This window comes from Crinia signifera, chromosome 3, assembly GCF_055691185.1.
Source record: "Crinia signifera chromosome 3, ASM5569118v1, whole genome shotgun sequence".
NCBI lineage: Eukaryota > Metazoa > Chordata > Amphibia > Anura > Myobatrachidae > Crinia > Crinia signifera.
The window spans coordinates 122,439,034-122,458,600 of NC_139219.1; positions in this window are offsets into that span (position 1 = coordinate 122,439,034).

Below are 19,567 nucleotides of genomic sequence, written 5' to 3' on the forward strand. Positions count from 1 at the left end.
GTAGTACCACTGCACAAAAGTGGAAGAAAGGAAGAGGTAAGCAGCTATCAACCAGTGAGCCTTTCATCAGTAGTAGGGAAAATGATGGAAACACTCTTAAAACAAAGAGTTGTAGAATATCTCAAAACCAGCAATTTACAGGATCCAAAACAGCATGGGTTTACTGTGGGAAGAGCATGTCAAACAAATCTTATTGACTTTTTTGACTGGGTGACTAAAGTAATAGATCAAGGTGGGGCTGTAGATGTAGCTTATCTAGACTTTAGTAAGGCTTTTGACACTGTCCCACATTGCAGACTGTTAAATAAACTTGAAAGCTTCGGATTGGATTCTAAGATAGTTGGATAATGGATAAGAGCATGGTTGCAGGACAGAAAACAGAGAGTTGTAGTAAACTGAGTACAGTCAAAGGAGGGAAAGGGGTACTTGTTTCCTAGCACGGCGCCCATCTCGTTGATTGTATGCCTTAAGTTTAAGGCACTTAAGGCATACAATCAACGCGATGGACCCAATTTTGTGTCAATCACCAGCTAATTTACCGGTGAAATACAAAATCGTGTTGATCGCGTCCTTTGCGGCCCCTAATAAGGGGCCGCGATGCGAGACCCGAGACCCGATTTTACATTGATTTCAATGTAAAAAGCCCCAAAACCCCCCCATTTTAATACAGGACTCAGGACACCCTTTTTGCCTTGGATTACAAGTTCTTTATTTAGTATTCATCAACAGATGCGGTGCACCTAGACCAAAAACAGGTACCTAATAACAGTAGAACTGCGCAGTTCAGGGACTGGTTAATAATTTGCATATGGACACTTGTTGTTATTTATATTGAAAGTGAATTATTGCATACAGTAATACCACCATTTAGTGGGGAAGCCCTTGCGAATATTTTTATGTTGTGAATCTCTTTACACAGTGAGTTAACCGATAGGTTGGTGACGGAGTGTATTGTGCGAATTGTGGCCTGTCAGTACCGCGCACAATATTTTCCTTTATTGGGTCTTCCTGTTGTCCTTGCATCTTTGAGTAAAGTTATTTATAGAAAACGGTGTATTGCATTTATTATAGTGGTGCTGCGCGAGGTGCGGCCTATGGGGCCTCAGTGACCCCATTGCGCACAGCATCACCTAGGTGGAACTTCCTTTAAAACCTTTATTCATAGAATGTAAATTGTCCTTATCTCTTTTGTTACAATTGCATTGTTTTGTTGTTGAATTGCTTCATCATTCTTCAAAGCGGTGCTCCACGATCTCCTTGGTGCAAAAATAAAATCTTTGATCACCGTCCTAACGTGTGGTGACCATTCTGTGGGGTGTTTTGGGGTATTGTCTCCCTGGGGTGCCCTTGTCCCTCCGCCCTCTGAATTGCAGGCGAGTGAAGAAGGCAGGTCGCAGACGAGAAGTGCCGGAGAGGGAACCAGGAACATCAGGTATCGGGCACACACCTACACGTAGTCTGACAACATCACATATGTATGAATGGGAGCATCAGTGCATGTATGTATGAATGGGAGCGTCAGTGCATGTACAGTATGTATAAATGGGAGTGTCAGTGTATGTATGTATGTATGAATGGGAGCATCAGTGTACAGTATGTATGTATAAATGGGAGCGTCAGTGCATGTATGTATGAATGGGAGCGTCAGTGCATGTACAGTATGTATAAATGGGAGCGTCAGTGTATGTATGTATGTATGAATGGGAGCATCAGTGTACAGTATGTATGTATAAATGGAAGCGTCAGTGCATGTATGTATGAATGGGAGCATCAGTGCATGTACAGTATGTATAAATGGGAGTTTCAGTGTATGTATGTATGAATGGGAGCATCAGTGTATGTATGTATAAATGGAAGCGTCAGTGTATGTATGTATGAATGGGAGCTTCAGTGTATGTAGGTATGAATGGGAGCAGCAGCGTATATGTATTGTACTTAAATTGGAGAATGCATAATATGTGTCCTTTGTGGTTACGCCCTTCACATTGATGACCACACCTACCAGTGGTTGACCACACCCCTTCAGTGGGCCCCTGCAGCTACATTTCCCTGGTGGGCCCTTAATGCTCCAGTCCGGCACTGGGTGAGCATGCTCACATTACTCAGCCGCACGATGTGACTAGCTATTCAAGCAGCAGGGGTCGGGTCCCCGTGGTCAGAGGCCGCAGGTTAGTGTGTGCAGTCGAGGGGGATGTTAAGAGATTTAGGGCCAGATGTATTAAGCTTCAAAAAGTGATAAAATGGAGAGAGATAAACCACCAACCAATCAGCTGCTAACTGACATTTTACAGGCTGGGTTTGAAAAATGACAGGTAGATGCTGATTGGCTGGCTGTTTATCACTTTTGAAGCTTGATACATCTGGCCCTTAAAGATAATGCTACAGCCTGAGGACACAGACTAACAGAGAGTGAGGCTGAGATGTAGAGGAGGCTGGAAGTTATGGGGAGGCTGTAAGACACAAGGGAGGGAGGCTGACAGAAACGGGAGGGACTGAAAGAGAGGGAGGCTGAGAGACACGTGAGGGTGGCTGAGAGTCAGAAGAGGCTAAAAGACACAAAGAGACTGAGAGGCACAAGGAAGGGAGTCTGACACAAAAGGAGCCTGAATGACACAGGGAAGGGAGGCTGAGAGACATAAAGGAGGCTGAAAGTCACAGGGTGGCTGAAAGACACGCAGGAGGGAGGATGACAGAGAGCAAGGCTGAAAGAGAGGAAGGCTGAGAGACAGAGGAGGATGGAAGTCATGGGAGGCTGAAATATACAGGGGAGGGAGGCTGATAAACACAGGGGAGGGACTGAAAGAGATGAAGGCTGAGGCACAGGGGAGGGTGGCTGATAAAGCAGAATGCTGAGGAACATACATAGAGGAGGCTGGAAGTCATGGGGAGGCTGAAATACACAGGGGAGGGAGGCTAAAAGAGAGGGGACTAGAAAACATGGTAGGGACTGAAAGAGAGGGAGGTTAAGAGACAGAGGAGGCTGAAAGACAAGGGAGGGAGGCTGGAAAGCACAAGGAATGGAGGCTAACACAGATGGAGGCTGGAACTGAAGTCACGGGGAGGCTTAAAAATACAGCAGAGGGAGGCTGACAGAGCAAGGCTGAAAGAGAGGAAGGCTGAGAGACAGAGGAGGATGGAAGTCATGGGAGGCTGACATAGAGGGAGGCTGAAAAACACAGGGGAGGGACTGAAAGAGAGGGAGGCAAAGAGACACACGGGACGGTGACTGAGAGACAGAGGAGGCTAGACGACACAGGGAGGCTTAAAGGCACAAAGGAGGGAGGCTTGGAGGCAAAGGGAAGGGAGGCCGACACAGAGGCAGAATGAAAGACACAAGGAGGGATGTGAGAAGGTAGGGAGGCCAAGAGACATAAAAGAGGCTGAAAAACACAGGGAAGGGAGTCTGAAAAGGCTGAGGGACATAGGGTGACAGGAGGTTGAAGTGGGCAGAGGAGGCAGGAAGTGACACAATGCATTGGTCTGGTTGAACCTTTGTGTGATGGTGACATTGATTATATTCCTGAACAAACAGGCATGTTCTAGACCAGGTTATCCCCTACATTAGTGATTCCCAACCTATTCTCTCTCCCGTACCTCTTGATTAGGCTTTTCAATGATGAGTACCCTCTCAATTTGAAATATAGACAGTATTTACGAGTGGAGTGGAAGTGAGCGGTATGCGTATCATTATGCAAGTCCTTATTTTAATGAGTAGCGGAGGAGTAGTATGCGGCTAGGAATTGTGCCCTTCTGTGTCTGACTGCTGGTTGTGTATTGTCTCTGGGGATCCCACTAACACCTGTAGGATTAATGCTGCTGCTTCCTCCACCTATGTCAGCGCAAGGTAGATGATTGCTGATGTCTGAGGGCACCATGGGAAGCTACCAGTGGATTGCTGGTCAGGCAAAAGCAGGAGGAGATGCTAATGACGCTGAAGACAGAACCGTAAGTGACGCAACATGATTCTTCTCCATGGCAATGGGTCTTCTTCTGCCATCAAAAGACTTTTTAATTTTCCGCTATTACCAATATTATTTTCAAGTACCCCAACTGGTCTGCAGAGTACCCCCAGGCGTACTAGTACCCCAGATTGGGAACCACTGCCCTACATGAATAGTGAATTGTGACTGAAGATGCTGTCTGCCCAGGGAGGATCCATGTCTTTAGAGGTTCCCCATTGCAGTGAAACCAACATTTAGGTACTGTAAGGTGTATTTGGAAAAGAATATTGAGGAATGCTACGGGTAACAAGAAACGGGCAGTTTATTATGCAGACGCTCCCCCGTTTTGAGTGACCATATCTCTTTTTTTATTTTATTTGCATGTGTGCATTCGGCACGCTTAAAGTACCGCTTTCATGTACTTGCAGCATAGCATACCTCCTAACTGTCCCGCTTATCGTTCCAGCGTCCCTCCCGTGGCCGGCAATGTCCCGTGGTGGGGGGGAGGCAGTTGAGAGAGATGCACACAGCGTCTATTCTTCCAGTCAGAGGGGCTGGCCAGCAGCTTACAGAGCTGCTGGGCATGCCCCCACAGCAGCAGAAGCGCTGCAAGTATAGACCATGCCCACTTTTTGACAGACCACACCCCCAAAAATTGCTTCGTGCACCCTGTCCCGTCACGTGCTCTTCAATTGTTGTGAGGTACGGCATTGCCCACAACATCACTCCAGAGACATTCACTAACACCTGCCACATCTGTTCCCACACTCTCACCCTGTCATTTACCAGATGTGACCACCTACTGCCCCTTGTTGTGAGGACACACCTGCTTTAAAACCCACCCCCCCACCCCCCATCCTCCCCTGTCATATTTTCCTGAATCCGCCCCTGAGAGGACATGCACTGAAACTAGAGGGGGGAATTTGAGGAAGAATTACTTCATAGAAAGAGTAGTAGATATGTGGAATAGCTTACCATCAGAGGTGGTAGAGGTAAATACAGTAGTACAATTTAAACATGCTTTGGATAGGCATATTAATATCCTTACAAAAAATAAGGATCAAACATGTTTTAAAAAGGGGCAGACTAGATTCAAGTGGTTCTTATCTGCCTTCAAATTCTATGTTTCTATGTTTTTAGGCTTTCGACCCCAACACTACACTGAGACAGCACTGACTAAAGTGGTGAATGATCTCGTCACTGCTATGTCTAAACGCAATTTACGCACTATTCTTTCTTCTAGATCTTTCTGCTGCATTTTACACTGTTGATCACACTCTTCTCATACATACAAACACTACACTCCCTAGGTCTTAATTATACAGCCTCTTCCTGGTTCTCATCTTACCTATCTGATCACTCTTTTTTTTGTTCACTTTTCTGACTCCTCTTCACTACCTCTGTCAGTCAGAGTTCTGCAAGGCTCAGTTTAAGGTCCTCTGCTTTTCTCAATCTAGACCTCATCTCTTGGCAAACTAATCAGCCCTTTTGGATTTCAGTATCACTTGTATGTGGACGATACTACAATCTATCAACCCCAGAGATATCACCAGTGGTTGTGGGCCGAGTCTCTCTGCCATCTCATCTTGAATGTTTACTTGCCACCTCAAACTCAATATTTCTAAAACAAAATTAATTATATTCCGACCAGCCAAGAACAGCTACCATCCTGACAATCTACCCTACCCCACAAGCTCGCTGTCTAGGGGTTGTCCTCAACTCTGAACTGTCCTTTGTTCCCCACATTCAATCTGTCACATGCATCAAATCATGTTACATGCATCTAAAAAACATATTGTTAGGAAGGACATGTACCAGCCCTCCGTTGTGGACCCCTAGCTGTCCTGATTGCCTACTGCGAACAATGCTTCACCAATAACAGCCACGTGCAAAGGGGTTGATTAGTTTCACCCCAACCCCGGTGCCGCCTGGTCTTACAAGACTGCTAAAGGAGGCAAGGTACCACAAGGATAACTGGCTAAGGTACATGCACCTTCAATACCCAAAAAGCAAATGCAGCAATGCAGGAAGATGATACCGGTAAATATAATGACTGAATGTAACAATACACAAGGTGGAACCAGGGTTAAATAAAATAACAAGATAATGAATGAAACAATGCAAGAGAGATGACACCAGAAAAAATAAAATAAACAAGGACTGCCAACCCCTGACTTATCTTAAGAGATGGAGATGGAGCTCTTGCATAGAGCTTTAATACAAGATAACAATGCAGTGTGTTGCTTTGTGGGGCGGGCATCAATGATAGACACTCTGGAAACCTGAGTTGGGGGACCCTTAAAAAAATGTTCCTAATAAGATAGCAAAACTGGAGCCCAGGATACCGGATCACAAATAATGGAATTGCAATAAATGAATTGCAACGTAGAAAAACCCATGTCGACCTTTTGAATGTCACCCTAATGTTTGTGTCTACCTAATGACCCTGATGACCTAGACCCCAGACCTTCCTGTGGTCAACTCAGTTACCGTTTACCAATGGCCAAACAGCATGATTAAACTGTGAGCCTGCATATTATGCCTCTTCCCATCCCATTGGACAGCCCCTGGCAACCTAGGACAGTTCTGTGATGCCATCATGCGGGAGGCTACCCTGCGATATTATCCTGGTACACAAGTTTATTTACAGAAAGCTGGCATTTGTGGATGGTAACCAGACATTTTCTGGGAGTGCCAGGGAAAACACCGGCATGCCAAGACATTTGGAGGGAGGGTGTGTGACGTCAGTTATGTTCTATTGCAGCCGCTAAGTCCTGGGCTATGCAAAAACTGCACACAATGGAAAAATAATTACATGGTGAGTTACGTCGTTGATTAAGCTTATTTTACACTAGCCGCTCTAAGCAAATTGCATGCTTGCATGGGGAGAGATTTCAATCTCGTGGGCTGGTTTATATCTGATGATAGGGCTCAGCATTTAGGTCTCCACTGACTTATATTTGCAAGTCCTGGAGAAATCATTCGATGGTCGGCGACCATCGAATGATTCTCCAGCAGCGGGACATGTGAGGAGATGTGTCTTTGTGACACATTCCCTCGCATGGTTGCCAGGCGATACAGCAGCAGGGGGGCAACGATTCAGCAGGGCAGGCTCTCTGGGACTCTTTGCAGCTAACCGAGTTAACCAGAATCACCCCCTTAGCCTCTTATGTTAAAATCAGTCAAACTCAGTTCATAAAAAGGCCTACTTTCTAGCTGTTATGGTATAAATGATAGACTGACTCATGATAGACAGTCATATAGTCGACAGTCACAAGGTCGACAGGGTCAAAAGGTCAACATGTAAAATGTCGACATGGTTAAAAAGTCAACATCCAAATTTTCGACATGGGAAAAAGTCGGCATAATGTTTTTAGGGTGTCTATGCCTAAGTGTACTGCATCCCCTCGAATGGCTTGCTGCCCTCGCCATGCTTTGGGCTCGGTGCCTCACTGCCCTCGGCAGGGGCGGATCCAGGATAAAATGACAGGGGGGGTACCATGATAAAAAAGGGTTTGGGTGGGTGAGGGGCGGTGTTAGTGGTGCCAGTGTACATGCTAAGAGAGCGGCATGAAAGGGTGGGAATGGAATTAAAAATAGGCCCTGGCATTTAAAGTATGCAGGCCCACCATGGCGACAAAAGTGAAGGATGTAGTTGTGCGCGCGCCAAAGGCACGCTCCAGAAAAGGGTGTGTGGCCACTCAACAGGGGGCATGTCAACACCATATACAACTTCTACACATTATGCAACAAAATACTAGACCCCATTATACTTGACCCTTACACATGATGCCAAATGGAATGAGCCAAAATTGACATAATGCCACATGGATTGAGCCAAAATTCAAATAATGCCACATGGATTGTGTCAAAATTCACATAATGCCACATGGATTGAGCCAAAATTTACATAATAACACACACGGATTGAGCCAAAATTCACATAATGCCAAATGGATTGTGTCAAAATTCACATAATGCCACACGGATTGAGCCAAATGCATAAAATGCCATACGGATTGAGCCAAAATTCACATAATGCCACATGGATTGAGCAAAAATTTACATAATGCTACACGGATTGGGAAAAAATTCACATAATGCCACACGGATTGAGCCAAAATTCTCATAATGCCACATGGATTGAGCCAAAATTCACATAATGCCACACGGATTGAGACAAAATTCACATAATGACACATGGATTGAGCCAGAATTCACATAATGCCACACAGATTAAGCCAAAATTCACAATACACTTCATAAACAGGGACATTGTCCACCAAAGGCGCGCATTAAACATTTACACCATAATGTCCATTACACGTTAAGTTACACGCCATTATGTCCATTATGTGTTATGCCAAACACCATAATGCATATTAAAAATTATGCTACATAATTGCTGCTTCTCTACATGCTCATTGCCAAGGGTTCCATGCTCATTGCCAGAGGTTCCATGCTCGTTGCCATGTGGGATTACATGCTCATTGCCAAGGGGGAATACATGCTCGTGGTAAATGGGGGACAGCCGCCGCCAGGCAGAAGTGATAGCCACTGACAGTGGCAGAGCCTGGCTGTATTCAGAGCACTGCAGGTCCCGGCTATTTGAAATAATACCCCTTTCACACCAGAAAATGCATTCCCAGGTTGGCCCCTTTTACACCAGCCTAGTCCCTGCATTTTCTGGTGTGAGGGGGAGAGAAAACCACCCCTCCCCCCTTTAACCAGTTATCTCATTTAACAGGCTATATCTTCTGAACCAACTGACCCATTTACATGAGACAAGTATTATATTGAAGAACTTTTGAGTGGGCTTTGAATGAGTTTGGTCCAGTGAAACTGGAACGTTTGGTTCCAGAGTAATCTGCCCTCAAAATCATGAATAGCCATGAAATTACATTTCAAAAAAAAAAAAATCGGTTTACACGCAATATCTCTGGAAACGATTGACCAGCCTGGTATCATATTGAAGGCCCAGCGATTTGGAATTGAATGATATCAACCACAAGCTTCTGTGATGCCAGGGCGGGAACTGGCAGCCGTCGGAACCGGGTGCGGGTCGGAATTGACGGGTCCCATATTATCCTACAGGGAAAAAACGTTAGAGGTTTGCCAGGTGATATCGCCGGTTCCCGGGGGGCTAGAGACACAGGGCTGGGCTCGTTGGAAAGCCCTGGTCCTCAGCTACAAAATAAATGACAGGGGGGCATGTGCCCAGGTGCCCCCCCCTGAATCCGCCACTGGCCCTCGGCACACTATTTTATTCTCCATCCACACCCTAGTGGATAGTAGGGCATGAAATACCACCTGTCGGCACATGTCGGCTGAAAATTTAGTAAAAAAAAATGCATGTTGACCTTTTTCAAGTCTACCTTTTCCATGTCGATCTTTTGACCATGTCGACCCATTGCCTGTCGACCTGTAAACCATGTCAACCTTTCCATGTCAACCTTTAGATCATGTCGACATACGGTGTGTCGACCTTTAAACCCTGTCGACCTTTTGACCCTGTCAAAATTTTGGCTGTCGACCATTAGTGGTCGACCATATGAGTGTCTATCATGAGTCAGTCTATGATCAGTCCGGATACCCTTTCTAGCTATTAAGCAAACTCAGAAGTAAATGAAAATATTTATGTTCTATATTAATCTATCCATAAATAGGTAAAACAAAATGATCATCATGAAAAAATTGGAGCCATACCAGACATATGTTTTTCAATTTATCTAACTTTTTTTTTTGCATAATTGGGCAATTTTTTAAGTTGCAGATGCAAATTTAGACTTACGACTAAAAAGAAAACATTTTTTTTAAATCTTGCATTAAGTTATCATAATTCATGCATGAAAGGGTTAAATTGTGCAAGTCACCTACAATAGAAACATGTTTAGAGGAAGGCAATTGTTGGTTTTAAACCAACAATTTCAACTTCAATGTTACATCTGATGTCATTGTCCCAAGGGGGAAGGAAACAGGATTACTTTTATGTATTATTTATTTATAGATGATTATTTTTTCCCAGAAGAGGCAGACAAATACACCGTGGAGAAATGCTGTTGTAATGTGAAACCATGATTTGTCTGCACTAACATTCTATGAACAATAAAATCTAAACTAATTCTTATACCTTATAGTCACTAACCAAATACACTGACTGATTCAGTCATTTATTGCATTTCTGAAACAGTGATGTCATACAATGTGGGCTTATATGTTTCTGACAAAACTATGTTGCAACACAATGCTAATTGTTTATTTACATTATATATTAAATATCTACACCAATCCATGAATTATATGCTAGCTCTATTCTAGGAGTGCCATGGAAAACACAGGCATGCCTAGGCATTTAGATGGAGGGTACGTGACGTCAGCTACAGTATGTTCTATTGTAGCCGCTGAGTAAAGCTGGGTACACACCTATACAATTTTACATGTGAATAGGGTGGCCAATCCCGGGATCGGGATCGGCGGGATTCCGGGATTTGGCCTAAAAAACACACCAGGATTTGAATCCTGGGATTGGACCTTCCAATCCCGGGATTCCGAGATTAGCAGCACATGTGCATATCAGACGCTGCCCAGGAGATCCTGATCCCCGGCCTGCAGTCTGGAGCGGGTATGGGCAGTGCAGCGTGACCTCTGACCATCACGCTGCACAGGCTGCACCGCCCATATCTGCTTCAGAGTGACTGCGACCGCGCACCTTTGAAACATGTCTGCAGCACCGGCGGCTCTGCTGCTGACACCGCCAATGCCACCCACAGGATGCCTGCCCTGCTGCCTTCACCCGCGGATGTCTGCCCTGCTCCCGGCCACCCACCCAGCCATGTAAGTAAATTAATGTGCAGGACGGCTGGAGTGGGAGGACAGGGCCTTCTTACTGCCTGTAAAATTGAGAGATGTCAATCCCAGGATCCCGGGAATCCTGGGATTGATCATTTTTCAATCCCGATTCCCGTGATTGAAAAAATGCCCCGGGATTGGCATCCCTACTTGCGACGTCCGATCTACTCCAGTCCAAACAATCGCAAGAAAAAGATTGTACCACCGTACACTCTCTCTCGATTTGGGCTATTGACACGTCATATATAAACAACATTATAATAATGGGCTGGGTTAAGGGCATACCAAAACAAAGAGGCGTGAGTACATAACCTAAACAAAAGCGATTTCTTTTTTACATCAGTGCTGGCTGTGCAGAGAACATGCACATACATTCGTTTGTTCGTTCCGTTTGTTTTCTATCACTTCCATCATGAGCTTGAGGAAAAGAAAGGTTCGTGCTTGCATTCTTGCTGCTATGGCCACAACATTGCAGTCTATAAAAAAAAAGAGGAGCAAGATTCGCAGCTGCTGTACCAGAGACCAGAGCTTCTGAGGCGAGACACCTTTTCCCATATGCCATTGGTACAGGAGATACGGGAGAACAACCCAAGTGACTTCAGGAATTATCTTTGCAGGGATGACCCTACCTTCATGGAGCTTCTGACACTAGTTACCCCTTTAATCCAAACAGAGGACACCTATTTCAGATGGCCTATTTCAGCTGAGCAGAGACTGGTGGCAACGCTACGTTTCCTCTCTACTGGGAGGACCTTTGAGGATCTGAGGTACAGCACCGCTATATTCTCTCAAGCTCTGGGACTAACAATACCTGAGACCTGTAATGCCATCATCCAAGTTCTACAGGAGCAATACATGAAGGTAAATAAAGATATGCCAAATAATATACGCGCATCCCATCTTTGTAGGGATTTGCTGTATGTCTGTCCCTAGTCACCCTGCCATCTGACTACATGTAGATGCGCACCCCATCTTTATAGGGGTTTGCCGTACATCTGTCCCTAGTCACCCTGCCACCTGACTACATGTAGACGTGCACCCCATATTTATAGCAGTTTGCCGTACGTCTGTTGCTAGTCACCCTGCCACTTGACTACATGTAGACGCGCACCCCATCTTTATAGCGGTTTGCCATACATCTGTCCCTAGTCATCCTGCCACCTGACTACATGTAGAGGCACACATTATCTTTATACCGGTTTGCCATACGTCTGTCCCTAGTCACCCCACTTGTAAACATTTAGAATATAAATATAAAAACTTTATAATAAATATAGAAAAACAACTAAAAAATTTTTAACGGTTCTGATAATGGATGGTATCAAGAGGATAATGCTCTGTATCCATCGCTGTTTGGGAGGGAGATGGTGTTTCCCCCAAACCCTGGAAGGGACCACTGGCTAAACCTGCTGCTGTTGTCAATGGTTACGGTACTTCAGTTGGTTGCTGCCGTGGTTGCACAGAAGTGGGATGTGTGTGCATATCATACTGGGGAGAGTGGGGATAATGACCTGGGTGATACATTTGGTGTTGTGGGACTGGGACAGGGCGAATGGGTTGGAATTCAACCCGTGACATAGGGGGGTCACCTGTAAGCCAAGTTTGTCGGGTAAGGGTCCTGACACTGGCCCGGTACAGGGTGTCACTGATGATCTGCTCATCCTTTGCCCTTGTTACAGGATCAAGTTTTTTCGCAATTGCATTCCCCACATGGTCCTGTTCATCCTCGTCCAACACCATCAGTCAATTGGCAGACTCCAGAATATGGCGAGTCATGACCTCAGACATATCCGCAGTCTGAAGTGGCCTATTACGGCCTCTACTTGATGGAGGTTCAGGCTGCTGCTGCACAGCTTGCTGGGTGCTGGGTGTGGGTGTTGAGCAGAGGACCGGTGAAGGTGGCAGTGATGGCACATCCAGTGTTTTTGAACACTCCTCTTCCATGAATAGATAAGGCTGTAAACATTATGTAACAACCAAATCAGTGATTTGTTTTTTAAAACCTCTTTACTTCTATATTTCAGTTCCCTACCACTACTGAGGAGTGACAAGCTATTGCCCAAGATTTTAAGGATCTTTGGAATTTCCCCAATTGTGGTGGTGCCATAGATGGAAAACATATCCGCATCATGCCCCCAACTAATAGTGACTCTTTTTTTCTATAATTATAAGGGCTTCTTTAGCATTGTTTTAATGGCTATTGCCAATGACAAATATGAATTCATCTTTGTGGACATTGGAAGAAAATGGCAGGGTATCTGATGGTGGGGCTTTGGAAAAGACCATGTTCCATGACAAACTGTCAGATCGAATGAGTTGGGACTTGGCGAGAAAGGAGTGGTCGGCCTGTCTTTTAGATAAGACTACATGGGCGAAATGTAATAGGGTGTGATTTTTGGACATGTGCGATTTTGGGTCAAAAACGGCCGAAATCGCACATTTTCACCGCGAAATCGCACTTTTAGAAGTGCGATTTTTAGTCACATTTCAATTCGCATCCAGATGTTTTCCCATTATAAAGTATACAACTCGCAAATGTAATAGGGTGTGATTTTTGGTAAATGTTACCAAAAATCGCAAAAAAAATAGACCAGGTTCTGACAGGCGAATTTGACAGAACCATGCACAGATCATTGAGATCTGTGCATGGTCCTGTTAATAAAAATGTGTAAAAGTGTTTTTATAAAAAAAAAACGGCGTAGGGTCCCGCCTCCTAAGCATAACCAGCCCCGGGCTCATTGAGCCGGACCTGGTTCCAAAAATACGGGGGGACAAAAAGCATTGGGGTCCCCCGTATTTCTGAAACCAGCCCCGGACTCTTGGACCGATCCTGGTTCCAAAAATACGGGGGACAAAAAATCTGGGGGTCCCCCGTATTTTGAAACCAGCACCGGGCTCCAACAGCCCACGGTGTCATGCCACAGCCGGGGGACACTTTTTATACAAGGTCCCCCGGCCAAAACATGAGCACCGTGGCTGGTCAGCCTTGGACGTGGGGACCCCCCCAATAAAGGGGTCCCCCCCCCCCAGGCTTCACCCGTCCAGGGCTGAAGCCCGGGGCTGTCACCGGCGTCCGTGGCCAGTGGACGCCGGCCTGATAGGGTTAAATCGATCATACGTTACATTGCTTTATACCGGAGAACTACAAGTGCCAGCAGACCTCCCCCGCATGCTGGGACTTGGAGAACCACAAGTCCCAGCATGCGGGGCATTAATGGGCCCGCTGGGACTTGTAGTCCACCTGTAAAAAGAATGTTTATAAAAAACACACACAGAGAGAAGTAAAAGTTTATTACACACACACACCTCACTTTTACACCAGCGTTACTTACCATTCCTGGATCCAGCGCTGGTCTGGCTGCTTCACAGCCGGCTCCCCCCGCACTGACAGGCAGCGGGGAGAACCGGCTTTCTCCGTTGCCTCTAACAGCTTCTGTAGCGCTGTTCCAGCGCTACAGAGGCTGAGAGCGCGATTGGCCGATACGTCTCCATGGAGACGCATAGCTCAGTCCTGATTGGCTGTCTGCAGTATGGGGGCAGCCATTTTCTAACTGTCCGTTTTCATTATAGAAGCAGGAGCCAGCGCTGGGAGACACGGGACTGCGACGGCACGGCACGCAGGTACCGGCAGACAGCAGCGGGTAACTATAGCCCCGCAGACCCCCAGCCCCCAAACTTTCTCTGCGCCTCCCCACCACCGCGGGGGCTGCGGAGCTATAGTTACGCCACTGATGTACACACTGAAGGGGGTGATGAATCAGAGGATGAGGATGAAGAGGACATCTTGCCTCTGTAGAGCCAGTTTGAACAGGAAGAGAGATTAATTGCTTCTTTTTTATTTGTGGGGGCCCAAACAAACCAATCATTTCAGCTACAGTCATGTGGCAGACCCTGTTGCTGAAATGACTGGTTGTTAAAGACAGTGTGCATGTCCTATTTATGCAACATAAGATGGGTGGGAGGTCCCAAGGACAATTCCATCTTGTACCTCTTTTTTTTTTGCATTATGTGCTTTTCGGGCCTTGTTTTTCAAACTGCCTCTGTAGTGCCACTCCTAGATGAGTGAGTTGTGACGCCTAATAATTATTTATAATCCCAGTTCCTTTGTACAGCAAGAAAACTATAATGTTTGTACAGTAAGTGATAAGGATTTAGATTATGTATATTTGGGGCCAGTGTATGTGAAATTCTTGTTATCACTCATCACCCATTTTAAATGGTGCACCAAACAATCAGCTGCTGTCATTTTTAAAACACATGACAGGAACTGATTGATTTGAGGCTGAGCCCCTGATTTGAGGATGATTAGTAGAGACAGGATTATATGCAACAAAAAAAGCTTGAAATATGCATGCAAATATGCATGAAAAATACTTAAAATATGCATGAAAAGTGTTAAAATATGCTACATTAAACAATAAAAAAAGTAATTTTTAACTTATTTATTTAAAAATCAGCGTACAATTATAGTTGCAAAAAAACCTCAAAAATAGGCCCACAGCATCTGCAGATGTCTAGTGCTGTACACAGATTTTTTTTTCTTCCTGGCTGCTACAGCATACTGCAGCGTCCAAAGCCCTTCTTGCATCAACTACACGGACCCTCATCTCCAGCGCCGATGGATCAAATGTCAGCATAGCACGTGAGGGCAGCGCAGTGGAAGGATTCCTCCCTGCGCCGCATACTCACTGTGACCCGGCATTTCCTCTGCACCGCATGATGTCACAACCCTTCTGCCCGCCTCCTCTGCTTCAGAAGTCTCTCTCTTGGTGTAAAGTCCCAGGCCAAGGGCAGGCAAAAGGTTCAGGAGCTTCATAATGGCATCCACTCTGACTGACTTATTAACATGGATTGGCAGCTTAGAGCAATGTCAGACATAGCGTACATCCAAGGTTCCCCACTCTGCGCACATATTGCCCCAGGCTGCACACTCTACAACTACCCGGCCAGCAGCAGCAGGGCAAAGCAGTGCTGTGACTTGCGGGTTGGAAGAGGGCGGGGCCTAAAATATGCACCATCACTAGATTTTAGGTAAAATATGCAATAACCAGTGAGAATGGGCAAAATATGCAAATGCATATGCAAATATGCAAATGCATATAATCCTGTCTCTAATGATTAGTAATAAGTGAGAACAAAAATATAACTTTATTAAATCTGACCTTAAAAATCTCAAAGAAAAATAAAAAGAAACCTTGGTTAATATTTCTGAACATGTTATGAAAATAATTTCCCGAGTATTGTATCAATACAGGTTAAATTATTTCCAAGGAACACTAATTATAGTGACTACAGAGACCCAGACCTCTAAGCATAAACAGGGGACACACAGTCTGCTGCCAGTGAGTCAGTGGGGTCTCTTGTGGAACTTGATTTATCATCATGTAATGAGCCATGGGGGATTGGGGAAGAGTCAAGTTTTTGTAATAGGGAAGTTGTTAACGTTTTTCTTGTACATATTAACAAAATCATTAGGGTTTTCTAAAATATCATCTCATTAGAGATCAATAAAATTAAGCAGAATAAATAAACATTATTAAATAAAAACACAAACAAGGGCATGAACAGGTCCACAGGCTCTAATGACAGTCTTAAGTTAGATCCTTACTGTAAACGGAAACCTTGTGATGTTTTTCTTCCAGAAACCGAACTAGGGGCCTGATTTAGGGCAGTATTCAATGTGATTATTCTCCGTGCATGGTGAGCGTTTTTTTTTCGCTCGCCATGCACTCGCCGTGTTTTTTCGGAGATTCTCCATGTTTGGGGATTCTCCGTCATGGCACTTTATACACTATTCAATGTGACTGATACTCGCCGCCCCTCGCGGCGAGTATCAGCCAATCCGGCGTATGAGGTGACGCCTCAGGGAGCCCGAGGACGGTGGCAGGCAGGGAGATGGAAGTCTCCCTGCCTGCCCCAGAATGTATGTGGGGGGGAGGTGGGCTCCCCGGGAGCCAGGCAGCACAGGCTGCCCCCCGGGAGAGCCAACAGGGGGTCGGGTATTCACTGCTCCCGATCGTGCATATGTAATGATCGGGTGCAGTGAATATATGAATATCTAATGAGCGGCTCGGCTCCCGGCCCCCTGCTGACTGCTCTGTTAAAAAAAAAAATATATATATATTTTTTTTTATTAAATATATATTCATGTGCTATAAGCACATGAATAAAAATAGCATGCCCTTTCACAGATTAAAATTCCTGATTTTTTTACACCAAAATTAAAACAAAAAACCTTTTATTGTAAAAGTTCATATTCCACTTCTCCATGAAAAGATGGAGAATTGCTACACGGAGAGACACGGCAAAAATCACTTAGAAAGACGGCGAGAAGTGCACATTGAATAGGGTTGTTCGCTTTTTGAGAGCAAAAGTCTCCGTCCAACGCGAGAAAAGCACAAACTCGCCATAAAACATGGAGATTTTTTTCATTGAATACTGCCCTTAGAGTTGATCGCTGATGTGTGAATTCTCAATCCTTTCAATTATTGAATGACATTGCATGCGTACGCACCCTCAGATATGCACCGAATGGGTTTTCATTCTGTCTGGGCGGCTGCTAACTACTAGCAGTCATCTGCAACTTTGCAGAGTAGCAATCAGGTCTGATTCAAACCCTAGAACCTCAAGTCTATTTGATCCTTAATTCTTTGTAAGTATATCCAAATTAGGCATGAGTGGGTTTGGTTCCTAGAGAACCGAATCCCCCAAACGTATCTGATTGAAGGCGGCTCGAGAGCTGTTCCATGCTTCGTGCCTTTTCCGTCTCCAAATTAATGCTGAGCATCATCTTCCCACTGTCGGATTCCCACAAGACCCGGAGCCATCTTTATTCTACAGTTGATTTGGTTGCCTACTACTATAGGGGCACTATGGGAGCATTGCTAATGGGCTGCCTACTACAATGGGGGACACTAGTATGTGGGTGCGACTAAGGGGGACTACTATATGGGGACTGCTATTTAAAAAATAAATGAAATTGAAAATATATATTTGTAATTTTTTTTTAGTGCAGAGCCGTCCTGTATGTCATATTAGTGCCGCAGTGCTGTCCTGTGTGTCATATTAGTCCCGCCTTGCTGTCCAGTGTCTCATATCAGTACAGGGTGCCAGGGGTTCCCCATGTGTGCCGTATAATTCCACAGCTGCTACCATGTGTGATGTATAATTCCTAGAACAAGACTTCTGACATGCATTGCATTTCATATGCTGGAATTCTTTAGTGGCTGTGTCCGCTGCTGCCGTACTTCCAGACTGCATGGACTTCATTCAATGGGGCTGAAAGTTGACGGCCAGCTCTGTAACAACAACAACCGCAAATTCAGTTCTGCAATAGTGGACAGAATGCCGAATCCCCTTCACTATTAGCGGTAAGCCTATCTATATATACTAAAAAAGTAGAACGGTTTAAAAGTATTTTTATCAAACCGGAACTGACCCCCTAGGGGACCCGGATGTGTTGAACGATTATGATATAAATATTGCTCTATTAGTCGGTCAGGAGCGTTGGCCACTGTTACCAACTTCCAGGTAACTTATTTTGATGTCCACATTGTTTTATCTATTCCTAAACCTCTATTAAATGTTATTTTGCTAAGAGCATTTCCTCTTCCTTTTATGCATAACACCTTTGTTATCAAGGGGGTTATGCCAAGGAATGAATCATAGGAGCCCATAAAAGTTACCTTGATGAGAGTACTAAATTGATTTGCTGTGTGAGTATGATATGCATTGATGTCAGCAGGGGATATTGATATTAATCCTTCACCTATCTCACGCGGTGACCCTTAAGAGGTGAAATAGAAACCTTTATATACAAGGTACCACCCTACGCTGTTTGAGTAGGGTATGCCCCTCTCCCCCTGTACCCCCTTAGTGACACGATATTGTTAAGCTGGTCAAAGTGCTACATATGGTAGAGCTGAAGAGTTAAACAGTGTTAAAAGCATTTCTCCATGCTACTTCATCTCCAGCCTACAAAACCACCAACAGGACCTTGCCTCTCTAGCCCACACTTTTCTCCTACTGTATTCTTGCAGGTTTTGCTGCTCTGTCTCCAGGTTGCAGATGTCTCAGCTCCTCTGTTGTTTAGCGGTGCAAAATCATGACAAAATAGATTTTCTTGTGCCACTGTCGTCCGCTGGTGGTCACCTGGGCTCCCTTCTCTCCTGCTGAATACAGTACTGCAGTGGCATAGGCAAAGGGGACACAGGAACTGTCTCCTGCGATTCTTGATGCCCACCAGGGCACATCAGAATCTCACCGCCCAATACAAATGTTCCCTTTTCCCCAAACTGTTGCCAGGGCCACCTTTAACCACATTTTGCATTAGAATGGTTCTACCTTAGTATCACTCCAATGGCACAAACATACAAATATAAAGAATCTTCATGGACAGATAAAATAAAGTTGGCGAAATGTTTTTCATAGAATACAAATACTTGAGACAATGTCTATATTATAATCCTACACAGCCTATTCTGAGTTAGATTTGCACCTCTCCAGGGATGGGGAGAGAAGGGACTGTAGGTGAGTGTTTAGGGGGAGGAGGCACTCAGTGTCCAAAATACTAGTAACTGAAATTAGAGATGAGCATGTTAGATTCCACTTCCTGGAGAACCAAACCCCCCGAACTTAGCTGATCCAGGGCAGGCTCATGAAGGTCAAACATCATCATACAGTACCACTGTCGGATTCTCACAGGACCCGGCAATCACTGCCATTTGTGCGGGAGCTGCAGGTAGGGTTGAGGAGGGGAAGACCTACTATGGGGGGCC